Here is a 21565-nt window from a genome sequence, read left to right on the forward strand (position 1 = left end):
CTATTGCCTGGCCCCTGCATTACCATTGGGTTCGGCACCGTGGCCGTCCGCCTGAGTGGCCCTGTAAAGACCCTGGTGCTTGGCGTCCTGGACGACCTCCTGAACCGCTCAGCCAAGCACCTCACCTCGGGTGGCCTGGATGGCCACCAGACTGACCTGAGGGGTGGACTCTGTACCCTCCTCCAGGCCCCCTTCCGCCCACCCTGGGTTGATGACTTTTTGGTTGTTGTTTGGGGAACGTCTAGGATCCGTTCCTTTAGAGGGGGGGTACTGTCATGGTTTTGGTTTGGGTTGTGTTTAGTTTTGTTCCATGTTTTCCCGTGTTCCATGTTTGTCGTGTGATCGTTAGGTTGTTGTGTCCACCTGTTCTCGTCCACTTTGTGTCGACCAATCACCTCTCTCCAGCCACTCGTGTCTTGTCCAGGTGTTCCTCGTTGTCTCGTCAATTTGTTTGTATTTAGTTCCCTGGTTTCTATCAGTTCTTGTCGGTTCATTGTCGTTGTCACATGTCTTGCCATGTCATAGTCGCCAGTTGTTTTGTCATAGTCGCCTGTTGTTTTTGTCATAGTCGTCTGTTGTTTTTGTCATAGTCGCCAGTTGTTTTTGTCATAGTCGCCTGTTGTTTTATCATTGTGATTAAATATTATTATTTTGAGATTCCCGCACTCCTGCCTTGCCTCCCTGCTTCCCTGCAATTGGGTCCACCATGTTCTTGCCTTGCGTTCCTCGCCGTCGCCCTAACCATGTTCATGACAATTATGATTTGTAAATCCCTCCTATTTCAAATAAAAGCAGGAGCGAGGGGGGGGATTGTTTAGAGCGTGTTGAGAGACTGTGATCTGAACAATCTCCCATACGCCCTCCTCATGAGAAAAAGAAACCAGCGTCTTCATTCCTTTTGTGTCTATTATAATGTTGGGTAAGATAAATCCAACAGATACTTTGTTTTGAAAGTAGTCAAGGACGGTTTGTTTGAGAAGAATTTCAGTCCACAATGCTAAGGATGCTTTGCGGGTTTCCACCTGAAACATCTTCTACAGTATAAACTTGAGAGGAATTGAGGCAATTTATACTTTTTGGACTCTTTAAAAGTACTGGCAGAATCTTATCTTGCATACCCACATTCTATTTATTTGTCTATTGATAATGACATGGCTATATACAGTAAGTAACTCATTCATTCATTCATCTTCTGTTCCGCTTATCCTCACTAGAGTCGCGGGCGTGCCAGAGCCTATACCAGCTATCCTCGGGCGAGAGGCGGGGTAAACCCTGAACTAGTGTCCAGCCAATTGCAGGGCACATACAAACAAACAACCATTGGCACTCACATTCACACCCACGGGCAATTTAGAGTCTTCAATTAACCTACCCTGCAAGTTTTTGGGATGTGGGAGGAAACCGGAGTACACGGAGAAAACCCACGCAGGTACGGGGAGAATATGCAAACTCCACACAGGCGGGGCCGGGATTTGAACCCCGGTCCTCAGAACTGTGAGGCGGATGTGCTAACCAGTCGTCAACTGTGCCGCCCAGTAAATAACTGCAACATTTTTTTTTATCTTTTACTACCTTTAGTGTGAAGCTGTTTTTTTTTTTTTTTTTTTTTTTTAGTATGAAAGATGCTCTATAGCAATATAAAGTATTGCTTGATTGAGTTGTTCTCCGCCTAAACTAATTTAGGTTACTGTTTTTTTTAAGAATACCTTCTGTGGGAAAACTGGCAAAAAAAAAAAGACTACAAAACAAACCCCATGTAATCAATTTGCTTAGAGCAGGATACAATAATCTTCACTTTTGATGATGCACTAGAAATACTTTTCAATGTGATACAGTGCAGGTGTACACCAATGCAAACTACAAAAATAATAATAAACATATTGTTAAATGAATCCCTCTCTGGCAGTCATCAAAACAGAAGGGGATTAGATTTGCCAAAGCATATACTGATACTGCTCTGGTATTGCATCTCATTGGGCTCAAGTGTACTACATTTAGTCAGCGTTAGTATACTGTACATGAAGTGAAAGCATGCCTCTGCACTCTACGAAATGACCACAGAGTGATCAACCATATATCATTAACCAGTCAGTGTCACATGACCAAACCTGTGTTGGCAAAAATTGCACAAGCCTGTAAAATCAGTACATCATCAATAAATAAAGTGTAGAGACCACATGGCTCAATTTTACACGGTCATTCAAATGACCTCTGAAGTGTTATCTTCACAAGGCAAATGTGGTAGCATTACGACTCCCTCCCCCCTTGTTCCCCCTACACCTCTTTTCTGAAGATGCCAGGAAATATCGCAAAGATCCAGTCTCGCTGCATCAGCAAATCCACATTTTCAAGGTCAATTGTAGAATATGGGATTATAATCCTGTTCCGATAAATTAGATATTTTACAAGCAAACACTGCATACTGATGGTTAAATTGTCCTCACTAAAGGCAGAACGGGACACAGGACACCTTTAAATTCTGCAATCTGGATTTTGCCTTTTAATGCACCTTTTAAAGAGTTTTCTCTTAACTTCTGATACTGAGCACTTTGTCCTTCACTGACCTGGATCCTCAGTACTGATGCCATTAGAAGATCACCAAATGACATATACACTAGGATCATGCTTGTTTAGTCATCTGCCACATTTGTCTCAATAATAAAATAATCTCTTGCTTGGAGATTGTGTTGTCTGGGCGGTAACATACAGGCAGTGATACTTGTACATACTGTACGTGAGTCAAACACAACATCAGGCATTTGACTAAACTTGTTTGAGGCTCGTGAGTTGTTCCTATATTGATTGGATGAGATTCCACAAATTCATCAGAGAGACTGGGCACCTCTAATGATATCTTTGTCGTGTCTTTGTCTAGGAATAGAAATTCCCAAAAGATTACCCTATTTAAAAAAAAAAAAAAAAGCAAGCTTTACATAGATCATTATTTCATTCCCGTATCATCACACCAGAAGAAAAATAGTTTTAATCTGAGTGCCATGACTGCGGAGGGGAGTCATGGACTGATCCCCAGCAGAATAGCAAGACACAAAACACACCAAAGATCCTTCAGAGAACAGCATGCTCTCATGTTATCCCTGCATCCCGCGAGCATCAAGGCTTGTACTCATCCAATGAAACATCAACCTTATCACTTGCTGCGTTTAATTATCACAATGCAAAGTTTGATATTGCTTTAGCTCAGTCCTAGATTTGGGGTTGCATCATATCTTGCGATGCCCTTAGTTTCATTCCCTTGATATTTCTCTTATATGTGCCGCATGGTTAAAACACTATGATTATTTGCATATTCTGTCTGAAACTCGATAAAATCCTTCACACAATTTATTGCATTGAGACCGTGGCTTTGCTGCACATTACTGTGCAGTTCAACTGATACCTGCCATTGAATTGTGACCTCAGTGGCTCTCTCGTTGTGCAGTCTGCACTCATAGTGAATGTATAGCAATATTGGAAACAGAGGGTAGGAGCAAGCAGCGCTGTGCATCGATTTCACTCTGTCAAGTTGTTGTCTCGTGAAAACTCAAGGCTCACTATGCATACAAAATAATATTGTTTTGGCACAAATCTTAAATTATTTTTCAGTGGTGACAGCAATGTAGTTGAATTTTCTTTGATTAATCACAATCTAAGTCCCTGATGTCATTTAAGGAGAAAACAAGTTGTCTTCTTCCACCTCTCCAAAGTCAATAGGAACCTTAAAAAAAAAAAAAAAAAAAAAACTCCTCTCTCATAGGTGTATTTAATCATCCTGACACTTTCTCTAAAGCATGTTATCATTGGCCAACGTTTGCATTGAGGAAGGAACCCACAAAAGACTCCCAGAGGATTTGCAGACATCGGTCGATGTGAGTCACCCGGGGGGTCAAACAAATGTGATGTGTCTGGGTGACCTTAATCACTTCCAGGTTCATCCGGGCTCGGATTTCACTTGTGTGCCTTATTTCAGGTCAGTGCCTCAAAGTCAAAGTAGGGCCGAGTCATTATCTGAGGGAGCACAATACAATCATCCACACAATACAATAAGGTCGGCACAATTCACTGAAGTGCTGCCCATTACCTCTGGGCTTGAACACATGTGGCCCCTATCAGAAGCAGAGCCTGTCTATATGTGAGTTGCATGAGTAACATATGCAGGAAATTTGTCTGGAATACAACAGTAATTTTCCTGGACACTTGGCTATCTTTGTTTTTCTGAATATCATTTGCACAAAAAAATAAATAAATAAATCCCTGGACGGTTTTATATATATATGTATGCTCACATATAGAAAAATAAGCCAAAAACAATGTAACATGAGCCGACAGTGTGGACAGCCAACTATTTAAATCACATTGGGATGTTTACAAATGTATCTTGTTTGAAAATCTTGAACAGATTGAAAATGTTGCACTTTTGATTAGTATGAGACTACTGTATAATTTAGATTTTACAGACTTGTTAAGAAAGCTTAAGCAAATGACACACACTGGTTTGCAATTACGAGAATATTTATCTACCATTACGATGGTCTCCTTGGAGCGCTGATTGTATTTGTCCATAGGGGCTTTCCCACTGCAAGAACCTTTGCAGCAACTTCCCTAGCTACCCTGGAAGCTTGAGTTTCCCCCATGTCCCCACCGAAAAAACAAAACAAAAAAACTACCAGGGTACAGAAGGTTTCTCCTGGAGTATTTTGTTCCGGGGGGGTCTGTGCCGACGAACGCTGGTTGGTTGACATACCTCTGTAGGCGTTTACTTTTACATTCACAGAGCCACCATTTTGCGGTGTTACACAAAGCTCTAAATAAGAGGATTACAATACATTGAAAAGCAAAGGTTCGAATCATCGATCGAGTGGGGCGGTGGCAAAATCTATCACTGCCCCAGCAGCAAGGTCCGCCGCTGGCCGAATCGGTTCCGCTATGTAGCGGAGGTCTGAGCCTAAGCGGCGTGTGCCTCTTCCTCTGCTGGGGTTGAGGGACGTGAGGCTTCAAAACACCAATATTTGCCTTTTTCCACTGGGCCGCAGTTGGTGGATGAGGAGCAGGCTGGACAAACGCTGTGCTTTGGCTTGGTGACAAGCCGCTGCGATGGACTCGGTCGTGAAGTCTGCCGCCGGGAGGTCCACCGCTGCCCGACTTGGTTCCACTAAGAAATGGAGGTCCGAGCCTAAGCGGGCGTGTGTGTCTTCCTCGGCTAGGTGAATAAAAGGTCCATAAAAGGCATGTGAACTGATATTCTCTAAAGCTGGAGAACTTGCATGAACATGAAGGAAATTATCATCGCCTGAATACCAAGGCGTTAGAAAAACTTTTATTTTTGTCTTTTTGAATAAATATATAAATAAATGAAGAAGTCTGCAGATGACTATCGATGTGATTTATTGGTCTTTATTGGTATTGTGTAGTTGAACTGTGTAAAGCTTCAGGCTTGTGCCCCCTTTGCATTTTCCATCTCATAAATCACATCTATAGTCTTTTGCAAGCTTCCGTTCTATTTAGGTTTGTCATTTCAACAAAATAGAATAAATATATTCTAATTTATTGAAATGTGCTTGTATATAATAAATCTCCCTACCTCAAAGACTGTCTGTAGCCAGGTTGGCATTGCAAATGAGAATCAGTTCTCAACTGCCTCACCTGGATAAAGGGTTAGGAAAATATTTGAAATTTAGATTAAGATATAAAATAAGACATTGAAAGCTTGAAACACCAGCATTTTTTAGATCCAGAAGGTGTCAGTAATAATCAACGTTAGCCTCATTAGCTTAAGCTACCCTGAACTTATTAGTGTGATGGAAACGCAAACGAAATGGGCCACAGAAACCTTTTGCGAACAGGAACTCAAAGTTCCTGGGCTGGTTGGTAGAAAAGCCCCTCATATGTCCAGTGGACCAGCCAGAATAACTCGTATTAACAGCGTATGTAGGCTACTGTTGGCATTGGTGCTAACTTAGCAGTTGGTGCCTTTTTTTCACTTGTTGAAAAAATAACATGATCGTAAAATAATTTCTCAACATATAATGGTATAACAGCACATCTGTCTCACAGTTCTGAGGCTGCTGTCATGAGCTATCCTTGTAGTTCCTGTTTTGACGCTCGGGTGGCGATTTGCGCCCCTCTCGCTATCTCTCTCTACCGCTCTCTCTCTCCCTTCCCTGTAATCAGCACCACCTTGGCGGCGCACCTGTTTTCAATCAGCTATCATCATCTCTGCCTGCATAAAAGCCTGCCAGATCTGGGAAATCCTCGCCAGAGTATTAACGTTCCACCGTGGTACACTGGCCTTGCACGTTCACGTAAGCTACGCCTTATTTGTATTATTCTGACTCCCATGTTCTTCCTCATCCTCAGTGCTCCTTCCGTGTTCCCCGCCTTGCTGACTTCTTCCACCACGCCGCCAAGCCATCCACATGCTCACGCCACCCCCTGCCCCACGTTCCCCATCTCAACGACCCGCCATTACGCCTCAGAGATCTAAATCCCACTTCCTTTTCAATAAATTATTCTCAGCCTCCGCTTACTACTGGGTCCCGTGAAAAAGGATACCTTCGTATCATGACAGTCGCGGGTTCAAATCCGGCCTCCCTGTGTGGTGTTTGCATGTTCTCCTTGAGCCTGCGTAGGTTTTCGGCATGTACTCTGGTTTTCTCCCATATTCCAAAAACATGCATGGTAGGTTAATTGAAGATTCTAAATTGCCCATAGGTGTGAGTCTGAGTGTGAAGGGTTGTTTGTTTCTATGTGACCTGCAATTGGCTGCCGACCAGTTCAGGGTGTACCCAGCCTCTTGCCCAAAATCATCCGGGATAGGTGCCAGCACGCACGCGACCCTAGTGAGGAAAAGCGGTATTGAAAATGGATGGATAGATGGTGCTATAACACAGTCTTTGTCGCATGACAAACAGTTGTTGCCTATGCTGATTTCAGTGTTGCAGTGAATATATGCGCATTTCTTTGGAAACGTAATTTTTCTGTTGCTACAAGGGATGTCACAATATTCATGATATCATGATACCGTGGTATTAAAAGTTCCTCATTATTGTTGTGCTCCTGTTTTGGAATAAAATAATCAGCCATTGTGCTTAAAAAGTTTTTTGGGGTTGGCTATACGTAGCCACTCCACGAAGCTGCTACAGTACATACGCACCAAATGGAGTCAAAGCCCAGGTGACCATATTAGCACATCACAAGAAATGCACAAATGAAAGAAAATGACAATAAATACTGTCAAATTGGTGAGGAGACAATTTCTCAATGGACGGTTTTGTTATTGTGAGCATAGCATGGTTAGTGCTGCAGCAATAGTGTTTTGGAGGTATATGAATGTAAACATTGGATGAACGGGAATAGAATATGGTAATTTACAGTACGATGTGAAGATGTCTTTTTCACAAAAATCTGTGGGAAAACACTCAGAAACTATTAAAGCTTATCGAGAAGGACTGGGCCAAAAAGAGGTCTTTTGCTTCTCCTGCGTTTGCCTCTTCGCCCCACCTGTACCGTGTGCCTTACTGCAATACCGTGAGCTTTCTCATGTACCGTGAGATTAATACCGTGATAAATCTGAACCGTGAGATATATCGGTAGATATTGTTGCATCCCTAGTTGCTACCCACCGGTACAGCTGAGAGGTAGACATTACTGGATATTTATCCTTATATTCTTGGCCAACCTCCAGGGATACAGAAATGATGGAGTAAATCCACTTAAATATCATTTTGGTGCAAAGAACAATCATTGTTGTGTTTTTTATTAACTACATTGCTGGGAAAAAGAGGAACATACAAAGTTTTCCTTCAACACCGACAAGATCCTGCTCCTAATTGACTTCATCCTCTTACTATCTTTGGGGCAGTTTGACTCAATTCAATGTTCAAAATATATAAATATATATGATGGACGTTTTGTTGTTTCATATTTCATGACTTTTCCTAATTCATGGGGACAACAGTGTAGACATAGAATTAACACAATGATTTTTTTTTGGTCCTGTACACAGTACATGTGTTCTTTGCAGTTTGACCTGGACCAAATATATCACAATTCCAACGTTAAACATACATTTGTTCTGGCTGTTTTGGATGATACTGAGATCACGATTACATTTAAATGTATAATCTTCACAAAGTTTTAGGGCCCTAACCTAACATAGCCCTAATTGTGGTAGTGCTAGAACCACTGATACTTCATGTTACTTGACTGATTCTAAACCATTTTTCTTGATTCTGTTTGCTCTCTCTTTCTGCTCTCTTTCAACTAAAGAATGACTTTCAAGGAAAGGTTTTCTTTCGTTAGGTGCTGTTATGTCTTTTTGACAACGAAGTTGACGTAGTGGAGAATGTGTGTGTGTGTATAAGGCTTCCTCTTCTGATGAGAAAGGTACCCTCTTTGGTGCCCACTGATTGGTTGCGAGACTCCAGTTTCTTTTACAAATGTTTATTGACACCTCAACACACCGTAGAACTAAAAATTATACAAACACAAACATACAAACAAGAAAACACTGCATATTACAATCGTCACGACGATAGCATTGCTTAGCATCGAAGCTAATGGCGACAAACTATAATTATACATAAATAAATAAATTATACTGACCACTCTAGGCTGCTTTCTAGTGGATGGCAGCGATCTTCCAGATGCAATCCCCACAGTCAAAAATGTGATGTCTTGACGAACTTCTGATTAAAGAATGTTCACACAGCTGCAGCAAATGATGCTTAATGGAAAAAAAAATGTAACGCTCACACAAGAAAAGTGACAACGAGACAAGTGCTTCTAAGACTGCGTAAAGCTACGGAGATAAAGCAGGAGGCTGTGATTGGCTGGCAACCAGTTCAGGGTGTACCCCGCTTCCTGCCCGATGATAGCTGGGATAGGCTCCAGCACACCCGCGACCCTCGTGAGGAGAAGCGGCTCAGAAAATGGATGGATGGATTGTAGTCTGTCACCCTACTCGAATAAGAAGTAGGTTAGAATTAGTGTTTCTAATGTAATCAAAATGGTTCCAGATATGCTGTTGACAATGTCCAATTAAAAAAAGAAGAAAAAAAGAAAAACAACAACCATTTTTTTTTTTTGCACTCTTCATAACACCGTCAATTAATAATGTTTCACTGGAGATAACAGATTTAGAAAGGAGGCACATGTATGGGGAAAGCTAGACAGACTTAATGTGACCCACTTGCAAGCCTACATTGGGTTGCTCATTTTGGCAGAAGTATACAAGTCAAAGGGTGAAATAACAGCAGGCCTCTGGGCTGTTGACACAGGAAGAGCAATATTTCTAGGCACCATGTCTCTCAAGCCATTCTGTATTTTTTTTAACTTACAAAGGATATATATATATATATATATATATATATATATATATATATATATATATATATCCATCCATCCATTTTCTGAGCCATTTCTCCTCACTAGGGTCGCGGGCATATATATATATATATATATATATATATATATATATATATATATATATATATATATATATATATATATGTATATATATATATATATTATATGGGTTTTTTTGTTGGTTCTAAATTGTTGCTTTACCCAAGAAAAAGAAATGTTAAAGTGTTTTTTTGTAAAATCCATGGCAAAGCCAGACATGAAGCCATCTAACTTATGACCATCTGAGTAGCCATGCAACGCAAAAGATGTCAAAATGACATGTACCTCTGCGTGACTGATCTAAAAAATGAGCCTCTGCTCTCTTTGAAGACTCTTGAAAATCTTCACGTGTCTATTTTCCTTTCGGGAAAGGACGAATAATATTTTACATGACTACACACCATAATGTTAAAACAGACTATTACACCACTGAATGCGCCACAAAAATTGGAGCTGGTTTCAGATACGGAAAAGTGATCCCGTCAAAACCTTGTTACGTGTTTAAATGAGAGCCATAACATTGGTGCAAATATAGGTCCATTAGAGAGTACAGTCAAGCAATACAGTTCTGTGGTTTACTGACTTAGTATCTGCTAATGGCTCCAAGGTAGATTCCTCGCGCATATATTCATGAATTGGAGCTGCATTCTATGAGGGGCCGTTAGGGACATTATTCAGGATTAGCACACTCACACTGACTATTCAAATGCTTCCACATACACACAAACTACTGAAAGGCTCTAATAAGGACTACTCAAACACTCTCATAAATATGAGTCTTGCTCTCATTTACACTACTCAAATGCTCTCATTTACACTTCTCAAATGCTCTCATTTACACTACTCAAATGCTCTCATTTACACTACTCAAATGCTCTCATTTACACTAGTCAAATGCTCTCATTTTCACTACTCAAATGCTCTCATTTACACTAGTCAAATGCTCTCATTTACACTAGTCAAATGCTCTAATTTACACTACTTAAATGCTCTCATTTACACTAGTCAAATGCTCTCATCTACACTACTCAAATCCTCTCATTTCCACTACTCAAATGCCCTCATTTCCACTCGTCAAATGCTCTCATTTACACTACTCAAATGCTCTCATTTACACTTCTCAAATGCTCTCATTTACACTTGTCAAATGCTCTCATTTACACTTCTCAAATGCTCTCATTTACACTCGTCAAATGCTCGCATTTACACTACTCAAATGCTCTCATTTCCACTACTCAAATGCTCTCATTTACACTCATTAAATGATACTGTATTAAATGTCATTCCAACTGTACTTTTAATTACAAAGGTACTGTACAGTTCGTTGCAGGCAGGATGGCCGGATAGTCGCGTTTAAGCTCCCCTGCGTCGATGTACCTAATGAGGTGTCCAAAGGGAATGAAGGAATTTAATTGTCGTAGTGAAACTCGTGTCATAGATATGCACTCCAGACTACACAAAGTCAGAGTCAAATATTTCATTACTTTTTTAAATATAGGTACCTCTCAATAAATTTGAATATTGTTGAAAAGTTTTTCGTCAGTACCCCGAGAGTGATTAAACGCTGAAGTACTTTTCAGAGGGCAAATTCCAGCCTAATTTCTACATTAAAAATCACTATTTCTTGAATTAATTATTTCGTTTGACGTTATATTTTATTTTCTCAATATGGGGAATTTTTTTTGTTTGCTATGTGCTGCAATCATCAAAATAATACATTATTTTAAATTTTCAATACTTCACTCTGAGAGTGTGCAATGTGCAGTTCATCTCTATAATTTTACTTTTTGAATTGAACTACCTAATAAAAGATTTACACTATTCACGTGTGAGCATGATTGACAACTTGTGATGCGTGCGAGAATGTGATTGACGTGCTTGCATGAGCGCATTTGAGTAGTATTGAGGAGTACGAGACGCGTGTGTATGAGAGCATTAGAGTAGGGTCAATGAGAGCAAGACTTGTGTGTATCAGAGCATTTGAGTAGTGTAAATGAGAGCATTTGACAAGTGTAAATGAGAGCATTTGAGTAGTGTAAATGAGACCATTTGAGTAGTGTAAATCAGAGCATTTGAGTAGTCAATGAGAGCATTTGAGCAGTGAGAGCAAGACTCGTACAAATGAGAGTGTTTGAGTAGTCTTTATGAGAGCCTTTCAGTAGTTTGTGTGTGTGTGTGTGCGTGTGAAAGCATTTGAATAGCAAGTGTGAGAGCTGATCCTGAATCCTGAGTCCCTAACGGCCCCTCATAGCATTCAACTCCTGCGTGTAGACGAGAAGCAACTCATTGAAATGCCTGCATCAATCACAGTGTGTTGAGGTGTAACTGGTGCTACAGTTATGCTCCCACAAAAATGCTTAAAGTGTATTCAGGTGTTCACATTCTCCCTCAAATCCTTGTTCCCCCCCAAACCCCCAACCCCCACCCCAATCACCACCTTACCCCATCTTTCCCTCACTTTCAGCCTCTTTGCTTGCCCCCTGATTGAAGCCAAGTACACAAAGAGAAATCAGCAGGTTCTTGTGCATGTGTGGATTAACGCTGCACAGTGTGCAAGTCTGAGCAGGATAGCATTTGGGGCCTCAGCCTATTTTAAGTGTGTGTGTGTATGTGTGCGCACGCCATGCATGCATGCGTGTTTGTGTGTCTGTCCCAGATTGAGACTGACAGCGACTGTATGTGAACGACTGTGCAAGTGAAAGAGGAGTAAAATGCATTGGATGCTATGAGGGGCTATGAGGGGCCGTTGGGGACATTATTCAGGATTAGCTCTCACACTTACTATTCAAATGCTTTCACACACACACACAAACTACTGAAAGGATCTCATAAGGACAAGTCAAATACTCTCATACACACGAGTCTTGCTCTCATTAACACTACTCAAATGCTCTCCTTGACTAATCAAATGCTCTCACTGATAGTACTCAAATGCTCTCATTTACACTATTCAAATGCTCTCATTGAGACTACTAAAATGCTCTCATTGACACTACTCAAATTCTGTCATTTACACTAGTCAAATGCTCTCATTTACACTAGTCAAATGCTCTCATTTACACTACTCAATTGCTACAATAATGCTTCATGCTAATACTTCACTCTGAGTGTGTGCAGTCTGCAGTCGCTATAATTTCACTTTTTGAATTGAACTACCTAATAAAAGATTTACACTATTTACGTGTGAGCATGATTGACGTGAACTCCTGAATGCCAGGAATGTGTGCGAGAATGTGATTGACATGCTCGCGTGAACGCATTTGAGTAGTGTTGATGAGATCAAGACGTGTGTGAGAGAGCTTTTCAGTAGTGTAAATGAGAGCATTTGATGAGTGTAAATGAGAGCATGTGAGTACTGTAAATGAGAGCATTTGACTAGTGTAAATGAGAGCATTTGACTAGTGTAAATGAAAGCATTTCAGTAGTGTAAATGAGAGCATTTGAGTAGTGTCAATGAGAGCATTTGACTAGTCAATGAGAGCATTTGAGTAGTGTAATGAAAGCAAGACTCATGTGTATGAGAGTGTTTGAGTAGTCCTTATGAGAGCCTTTCAGTAATTTGTGTGTGTGTGAAAGGATTTGAATAAGTGTGAGAGCTAATCCTGAATAATGTCCCTAACGGCCACTCATAGGATGCTTCTCTCCCCACACTCCATTCCACTTATTCTGTGCAAAAGCTCTAATTGGGTAATGAGCTACACTCATTAGGCGCTGTTACAGGTGTGTTAGTGGATAAAATGCGGCCATGCTTATAATCGTGAATAATCTGATTCTTTTTGTGGTTCCGAAAATGGTCAATGATTAAAGTAAACTAAATTAAAATATATCATCACCATATTATGGAAACCATTTTTATTCTGAAAGCAATGAAAAAATTAAATTTCATAAAAGCAGATTTAGCAACATAAACTTAAATCAGTCTTTTCACCACCATAACTACGTTATACAAGTACTATACTTTTAAATATTTGAATATTTGAAGCTGACATGACAAAGTCTAGTCATGTGAAAAAAAAGCTGAACACAATGCTCATAACCTTATCAGTGCAATACATGTTAATTTTACTTTGAAATCAGCAGCAGCAGGTTGGTGTGAATGTGACTGTGAATGATTGATTGTCTCGATGCCATTGACCAGTGACCAGTCCAGGGTGTACCCCACCTCTCGCACAAATTTAGCTGGCATAGTTTATAGCTGATTTATAACAGCGTTACTTAATTTTTTTAATGGCACATGGATCAATACATGAGCATAGTACAGAAAGGCATTGGCAGTAACACCAAGGGAGCCAAACACCAGCTACTGGTTGATAGGGCAATCACCCAAGATTGTACAAGACTGTAAAACCAGACGGACCAGCCTGTGCACAACTCGATGAGGCTGTGGAAGCCAACTCAATGACAGTTGGTACCGGTAAACATCAAACGTGGCATATTCCAAAGAGACGCTCCGTGTACACAAAATGTATACACACATCAGGAAAAGGGGAAATTTGTATTACCATTTTAATACCAAATTTATTTAGACATCACATAAAGTTACTTTTGGCCACTACAATTACAATAGGGGCTCAAAGTGGTGGTGATTTGCTGCCAGACATTTAATCTGGGCGGCAAACTACTGCTTGTGGACCGGCAACGTTGGCCAAAGTGCCCAATAGAATTGCTGCACATGGATGTCCCACACATTCTCCTGATTTAACACCTGCAGACTTACCTATCGGGGACCCTAAAGGATGTTGTGTATTGCAGGAAACCGAATACATCGGTGACCCTTCAACAAGATATTGAAAATGCATGTGCAGTAATCCCATTGGGCCCGCATTAGTTCGCCGTAATCTGGTGATGACTGACTAAATTTGGCATTAAAATATTTCATTACCGTGATTTAATGAATTAATAAAATTTGCCTTTTCCTAATGTGTGTATACATTTTTTGGGCTGACTCATACTGTATATGTGTTTGAAACTTGGCAAGATAAATCAATAATAAAATGACTGCACTACGATGCTAACAACAAAGCTTGTAAACTTAAATGCTAACAACAAAGCTTGTAAACTTAATAGTGTGATTTCACCTGTGCCACTGCACAGCCAACGATGCCTGACTGGGTTTAAGCGTTGCCCTGAATCAAAACTGAGTCGGATTCAGGCTTGATGTGGTCTTAAATTGAACAGTGTATGCCGAGGTTAACTGAAATGAGGTTTTGAGAGGTGAATAAGGTTGGATAAGTTCCAACTAAAATAATATGTTGTGGTTTCAACTCATGTTAAATTGAAACATTGTTTTGTACTAATTTGTTAGCTTGATACCAAAATTGCCTAAGATATTTTTGAACATTTAAGGAAAATGACGATTCAACCTTTGCTGATTACCATGACCTGGATGACTCAGAATATACACAGACATAAAGAATAAACACATTTTTATAGCAAGCACGTTAGTATCTTTTATCAATATTGTGTCAGTAAGTTAAAAATGACTTCATAAATGGTAATGTGCTATATGAGAGATATTCTGACTGGGGGCTCAGCACCCCTAAAGTTCAAATCCTAGATTCGCCCTTGGCTGTTTAGCTACATTACTTTAACAGTACATGCAGGAGAACACAGAGAATCTTAAAATGTCTAAATTATCTTAAAAAGGAGATAAACGATTTTCAATATACAGTGACAATACATGTATTTTTTGTTCATACTGAACCAGAGAAGAGACATCTGGGGTCACTCACAGTTCAATATGTCTATGTGGCGTTATTTCCTTTTTTTCTATGTTAGGCAAAATGTGGCTTTGAGTGCTAGTAATTCTGGAGATAACACATTTGGGCTGGGGAAATTGGAAGCCGGCCTGTTTGAAATGCAGTGATTAATGTGGTGTCCGGATAATTTTACGAGTCTCTGCAATGGTTCTAATCAGGAATTAAGTGTCGGCATCTACTTTAAATCACCTTCTTTACGCATTCGTGGGAGGTTACTGTCAGGATAGAAAAAGGCAATTGTCTGTGCTCTTCTGATTATCCCCTGCAAAAGCTTATAATCTGTTTGAAAATACTTAAAGAGTCAAGCAGCAAAATAAACAACATTGATTATCATCCCACTGTTCTCCCCCCCCTACATGTAGTAGACCATATAGACAGGGAATGGGTAACGGGTTAAGGTCACTTCAACGCCATCTGATTGGGCAAATGTTAAGACAGGATAAATACCCCTGAATCCTCTTCCCAAACCAGATTATCAGCTATTCTAAGGAGATAGGAACCTTATCATCTCCCAATCTCTTTTACAAAAGCAAATCATGAATTCTTTTTCAAGGATTACCAGGATTACCAAGGAAACACACATGGTCCTCCTTGGACAATGTCTTAAATTGTTGCCTTTCAGTCAGTCTACCTTTAGCATCCCTGACACTGTCTTTGCTGCTGCTTTAATCCAAATAGTAAACGAAAAGTGTGTTGTTTTGAAATAGGTAACATGCAATCATTTTACATTAAAACAAAAGGTTCAACATGATGAGCTCCCTTCTTGTCAAAAAGTGTAATGAAAAATTACATTCGCGGTGTTTTTGCTGTGATTTCAAAATGACAACATTCGCCTCATTTTGTCCAGGGACAAACATTTTGACGCTTTTACTCCTCTGTCAATTACATACACAGTGTATCATTGCACATTTAACACGGCCTTCTTGATGTTTACCAGTGGTCTGTTTTTGTCTCTATCAACTAAAAGTTGTGTTTGTGCTTTTCGTGTGTCAATCATTTGTATTATTTTTTTTATTATCAACAAAGACAGTAATTAATAAAACAGTTTCCCACTCATGTCTTGCACCCGACAACACATTTTAAAACACTGAGTTAACCTGACGGCAAATAGATCTACATTCTAAAATAACCCTATGCAGTATTTTGACTGTTGGAGAGTAATTGATTTAAACAGCTCAGTGGGACTTCATGAAAGGCTCTGTTCTACACAAGACTGACAACAAGTGGCGGCTGGTCAATAGAGGGCGCTAGGGTACTGCCCCACCGCTGTTGAGTCACCTTGAAAAGGACAGAAGTCCATCCATTCATTTTCTGTACCGCTTATCCTCACTAGGTGGTTGTCTCATTTTATGACTCAACGTCCGGTTTAGGGCGCTTCGACGGTTTTGCATTGACTCTTCTCACATGTTTGACATGTGCAGTTGGTCTTGTGCAATACAAAAGATATTGCAGAGGTAGGGCGTTGAATTCAAGTGCACATTAGCCAATACCGTTAAAACGAGTTATCGTTAAACCCTCCCACTACCCATACATGGAGTTGAGTCTCCCCACTTCATTTCGAATCCAATTCTCGAACAAGTCAGTCTGCAGAGACAGACGTTGAAAAGTCTGAGTCAGAGAGTGAAATAACTAGTTATTGATGACAAAGCAATTTTGAAGCTAATTTGGCATCTTAGCTTCACGTTTTATAAAAATTTTTGCCCGATCCGTGAAAACAGACCTCATGTTTCGGCTGGTTTTAAAGAATGGCCTTTGGCTGCATGGTAACCATCGTGACTGAAAAAGATGAGTAATGCTTATCAAAATTTAAATGTAATCTAATAATTTACTTAAAACTCCACTTTATTTATATAGCACTTTCACAACAACCACAGCTGTAACAAAGTGGTTTACAAAAACATAAAAGAGAATATTTTAAATAATAATACAGTCATAAATAGTTAAATAAAATCCATCCATCCATCCATTTTCTTTATCCTCACAAGGGTCGTGGAGTTAAATAAAATGTTATTTTCTAATTCAAATATACAAGAGCTCCCTTGGCATATAGTATACCGGAGGTGCAGTTGTATTCCCTCTCATTGCACTTAGTGCAAATAGAGAAATACAAATGACGTGTGTGTGTGTGTGTGTGTGTGTGTATATATATTTTTATTATTATTATTTTTTTTTAGATCACCCCCCCCCCCCACCACCACCCCCACCAACTTGTACTAAACCAGCCGCCACTGCTGACAACATCATAGAGTTGAACAATGACCCACAGTGGGACATGGCTATTTTGGAAAATTCCATGTATTAGCCCTAACAGCATGATAGATTGCTGGTCAGGCTTCACACTGTATGCTTCAAAGAAGATGCAATGAGGGACACATTCAATGCAAGCTGCGTCTGCGGGGTCAAGTGTACGCAGAATGCAAATGCACCATCTGTAGCATGGTTGCTACTAAGAGCAAAAACAACATAGCAATAGAAAAGAATGGTAAATTAAATCTTTTTTTCTTGTGTTTAGCTCTGTGTTAAAGGGGGATTAGTGGTAAGGCAACATGAGCACAACTAATGTTCAACAATGATTACTTCAAAAAAGGGGAGGGGTTAGGGTGATGAAAATGGCAAGGGTGTCACATAAGTACTGCTTTTCAATCTCATTTATCCGGATACTGTAATATTTGGAACGTACACTCAAAACATACAGACCCCAAAAAAAGATAAAGCACAACAGCATTGATAATCGTACATGAGGTAGAGAAGTAGAGATGAATTTCTCTGCATTAACCCTCAATGTGGCACACCAGCTACATGCGTGGTCCTTGTGCATTACTTTTGATCACACTTTTAACAGTGAACAAACATTTGTACAAGCCATCGATGTTCCTCTGATCCCTACTCTGCAGTCACACCTCGTTTAATCAACGGAATTGTTTTCAATGAAAACAATCTCCTGGCTGTAACGCTGCAGAGAGTCTTAGAAAGAATCACTCGCTGAGCTTCCAATCTGATTTTATTGGTGCACACACAAAAGTAGCTTGACCACCACAGGTCTGGAGGTGGTCGCTGTAGTGGCGGTAGGAGGGCAGATTGAATTATTCAGTTTGGCAGAGATGGGGCAGCAATTGTGTGAAGCATTGGCCTGAGTGGAGCGCAACTAAAAGACAGCAGCTTCTTGCTTCCTGCACCATTATGCAGTCCATGCATAAATAACTTCTGCTCACATGACCAGTACCGCCCCTGGCCACGTTCATGTCATCCCCTCGACACAATCTGATTTTGAATCTATCTTCAGCAATAATTGCTCTTCATTTGACAGATTTATAAAAATGTATGGGCATGCATCTCAAATAGAGTAATTTAAAAACATGTGACATATGAAGGAGACATTATTGTTGATTTGAGACTTGAATTGTCAATCCACTATCTGCAGCAAATGGATACAAAGGTTGCTGGTTTTTTTTGTTTTCTTTATCTTGCCCTCTTTAATTTGGGCTGTACTTAAAAAGGAGTTTTCAATTTAAAAGATCACTTTTCGCCATATTTGTTAAAACTGAGCTGACAGTAGTATATGATATATATCATCTCATGGCTCCATCTTGTACCACTAATTAGATTTTTTTTAAAAAAAATAAAAAAAAACACTGCACCTGAGAAAAAAAGACCCAATCAGAGACAGAACTGCAGTGACTTGTTACCTTGGGCTTCAGGAGTTTTACTGAACCTACTGCAGAATATCCACCTCTGAAAAAAAAATAAAAATCATGCCCAATCCCTTATTTGGGCATACGATTGGGCATATGATTGGCATACAGAAGCAGAAAAAAATGAATTGAACAGATCCCAATACAAAAACACGAGTGAACATATGAGCTCAGATAGCTGAGAGGAATCAGAAGTCAAAGGAATAAGTAACATTTCAGCTTAACGGGTAGGTTTATCACCTCTTTTTGACTTGTAATTGATTGTACATAAAAAAATATAAATTCAAACCAATAACATTTAGTGTTATAATGTTATATGGTCTGCAATTGACTGGCGACCAGTTCAGGGTGTACCCCGCCTCTCGCCCAGAGTCAGCTGGGATAGGCTCCAGCATGTCCACGACCCTAGTGAGGATCAGCAGTGTAGAAAATGAATGGATGTTTATATGGTATAATTCACCTTACCCGTGTAGCAGGCGTGGCAAAAGTCAGCTTGTTTGTTGTGGTAACGCTAAATTACATACGTGCTGTGATTTTGTTGAATCTGGATGCGTGTTCTCTGTGACTATTCATCACGACAACACACTTTCATAATCGCATGCCATCATGGATAGCAATGCCTGAGAATTGCGCTCGTACGCATTAATGTGGCTTTGGTCAGGGACTCCGGGGTGGTGGGTTGGGGATTATTGAAGTGATGCTACATTCAAATGTTGCTAGCAATTTTAACATGTCAATTATCCCCTTTAATATAGGAGTTGATTTGACTGATTGCATAGTCAGTGTCGTGGAGTGAATGAGTCATTCATGTATATTTCATATATATATATATTTTTTTAAACACACCGTAAAGATGCTTGAACACAGCCTTTGGTGATTGTACTTTTGGAGCTCCAGTCTGACTGTGAATGCCAAATAAGGAAAAAGAACACACAAAAAACAATGTAACTTATGAAAACCATAGGAAGCTTCAATGCAGCCCAATGAGCTGCTGGGTCTGCTGCTCCATTGCAGATATATCATTGTATTATGTCGACAAACAAAGCGTGACAATCGCTTGTGCTGTTGTATGAAATTGAATATACGTCAAGAGTCATAAATCTGTGTCAGCATAAAACAAAAAACATCTTTCCAGTCACATGTAGTGAATAAAAGTCACAGGGACAACACTTAAAAGCCATTTTATGGATGATAATAGTCACTGGCGAGCTGGTCAAAATCACAATTACATAATGGCATTAACAATTGCACTTTCCGGTCAAAACCACAGAACACGTGTTACACGGCTCCAAAAAAAAAACACTTTCTCTTTCATTGCAACTTATGCTTGTGTCGTTTACTTTATCACTTCTATTACTGTACTTTATTTTGTCATCCTTGTCTTGACAAGAATCATCAGAAAAATACATGCATGATTGTTAGTCTCATTATTGCTGGCCCTTTGTTTTATAAATCTATTCATGTCTCATTTGAAAACATTTCATTGTCTCATTGTGCCTAACATTGAAAATCAAATGATAATTTATCCACCACAAAGAGATACATATATCGTAAGATCTACGCAAGAAATGTTTTAGTCGGTACGAGGCATTTATGAATGTATTAATAGAAGGCTGACATTTCTGCACCCTATACGAGAACGCGCCACTTGAGTGTAAGCCATTTTCTCAAACCACCAAGGACACTTTCCCCAGCGGGAACTGATTAGCTCTCTCCGTTTGAGAATATGAAATAACTTTGATTAGCAATTAAACATTTCTCATTGTCTATTCTTTGTTTTGTTCCTTTCAAGTCTGTATTTTTGGATCAAATGTGCAAAACACGGAGTTGGAGCAGCGGTTATTGTGCTGCTTCTTCTCACATAATTCCTCCTCTCAGATGTGTTTGTGCACTACTGTACACCAGAACAGCGGGGTTATCATTATCAGCTCATCATTATCAGCTTTCATGGAGGAGAAACCCAAAAGGAAATGTGTTGTTCCAAAAAAAGCTTCCATTCTAGCACTTCAAAGGATGTGACTTCACCACATTTCCATAACTTTTTATCAGTAATCTGTTCCTAATGAACAGTATTACTCTCAGAAATGTGCTATAGAAATGCACTATACAATAAAATTGTTCAGTTTAAATAATCCAGTTGTAATGACGACATGTCTTTCGTTTGGCCTCAAGTTCGTAAGGCTCAAGAACGGATGGAGCCAGATTAAAACCTTCTAGAATACCAGGAAATTGCACACAATGTCCGTAAAATAAAATCAGTCCTCTAATAATAGTAATCGCAGTGCAATAGTTTTTGTACAATAACTCACTAAATCTCAGGACAAGAGGCTGGCAAAATAAAAGCCATTTCACATTGGAGAGAATTATGACATACATACCTTTATAATATATAGAGTATACTGTATAGCCGCCATTTCACATTGGAGAGAATTATGACATACATACCTGTATAGTATATAGAGTATACTGTATAGCCATGCATTTTCTTACTGTGCGTGAGAGGCGGGAATCACCCAGGACTAGTTGAAAAGGTTGATATATATATATTGAAGCTTTGGAAACCAAACAAACGAATAGTTCAACAAAGTTTCCAGTAGTTTTTTTTTTTTGCAGTGAAATTGTCTTAAGGCTTCCCTATGACCATCAGGGTAAGATTCCCAAGGTCAGATTGTACCGGATTTGAGATTTTAGCAATCTTTTAATGTACTTTTC

At 39.7% G+C, this 21565-nt stretch overlaps 1 protein-coding gene across 1 annotated transcript in view; it reads right to left on the reverse strand.

The window, feature by feature from the left end:
* The window catches only part of pcdh11 (protocadherin 11), a 220553-nt gene that overhangs the window by 173559 nt on the left and 25429 nt on the right, over positions 1 to 21565 (reverse strand). The window lies entirely within an intron of this gene.

This window comes from Phyllopteryx taeniolatus, chromosome 10 (genome assembly GCF_024500385.1).
Source record: "Phyllopteryx taeniolatus isolate TA_2022b chromosome 10, UOR_Ptae_1.2, whole genome shotgun sequence".
Lineage (NCBI taxonomy): Eukaryota > Metazoa > Chordata > Actinopteri > Syngnathiformes > Syngnathidae > Phyllopteryx > Phyllopteryx taeniolatus.